This window comes from Mandrillus leucophaeus, unplaced genomic scaffold (genome assembly GCF_000951045.1).
Source record: "Mandrillus leucophaeus isolate KB7577 unplaced genomic scaffold, Mleu.le_1.0 Scaffold909, whole genome shotgun sequence".
In the NCBI taxonomy this organism is placed as follows: domain Eukaryota; kingdom Metazoa; phylum Chordata; class Mammalia; order Primates; family Cercopithecidae; genus Mandrillus; species Mandrillus leucophaeus.
The window spans coordinates 13,383-14,466 of NW_012109908.1; the positions used below are offsets into that span (position 1 = coordinate 13,383).

Consider the following 1,084-nt stretch of genomic DNA (forward strand, 5'->3'; position numbering starts at 1 on the left):
TGTGGAATTTGCGAAGTGATATTTGGAAGCACATAGAGGGCAATGGTGAAAAAGGAAATATCCTCAGATGAAAACTCGAAAGAAGCTTTCTGATAAACTGCTTTGTGATGTGTGACTTCCACTCACAGAGTTACAGCTTTTCTCTCAAGAAGCCGCTCGCTAAGCCTGTTCTTGTGGAATTCGCAAAGTGATGTTTGGATGCCCATAAAGGGCTACGGTGAAAAGCAAAATATCCTCAGAGAAAAACTGGAGAGAAGCTTTCTGAGAAACTTCTTTGTGATGTGTGACTTCCACTCACAGAGTTACATCTGTATTTCGTGGATCTCTTTGCTAGCCTTATGTCTGTGGAATCTGAGAACTGATATTTCTGATCCCTTTGAAGACTATAGGGCCAAAGAAAATATCCTCCGACAACAAAGAGAAAGAAGCTTTCTGAGAAATTTCTTTGTGTTCTGTGAAATCATCTCACAGAGTTACAGCTTTCGCCTCAAGAAGCCATTCGCTAAGACAGTTCTTGTGGTATTTTTAAAGTGATATTAGGAAGCCCATAGAGGGCTATGATGAAAAAGGAAATATCCTCAGATGAAAACTCGATAGAAGCTTACTGAGAAACTGCTTTCTGATGTGTGACTTCCACTCACAGAGTTACAGCTTTTCCTTCAAGAACCCTTTCGCTGAGCCTGTTCCTGTGGAATTTGCAAAGTGATATTTCGATGCCCATAGAGGGCAACTGTGAAAAGGGAAATATCCTCAGATGAAATGTTGAAAGTAGCTTTCTTTGAAACTTCTTTGTGATGTGTGACTTCCACTCACAGAGTTTCATCTGTATTTTGTGGATCTGTTTGCTAGCCTTATTTCTGTGGATACTGAGAACTGATATTTCGGATCCCGTTGAAGACTATAGCGACAAAGGAAATATCCTCCGATAACAAAGAGAAAGAAGCTTTCTGAGAAATTTCTTTGTTTTCTGTGGAATCATCTCACAGAGTTACATCTTTACTCTCAAGAATCCTTTCGCTAAGCCTATTCTTGTGGAATTTGCAAAGTGATATTTGGAACTCCATAGAGGACTATGGTGAAAAAG

The 1,084-nt window shown here is 39.8% G+C and overlaps 1 pseudogene; it reads left to right on the top strand.

Annotated features, from left to right (window-relative positions):
- Positions 1-1,084, top strand: part of LOC105531798 — a 10,114-nt pseudogene that overhangs the window by 429 nt on the left and 8,601 nt on the right.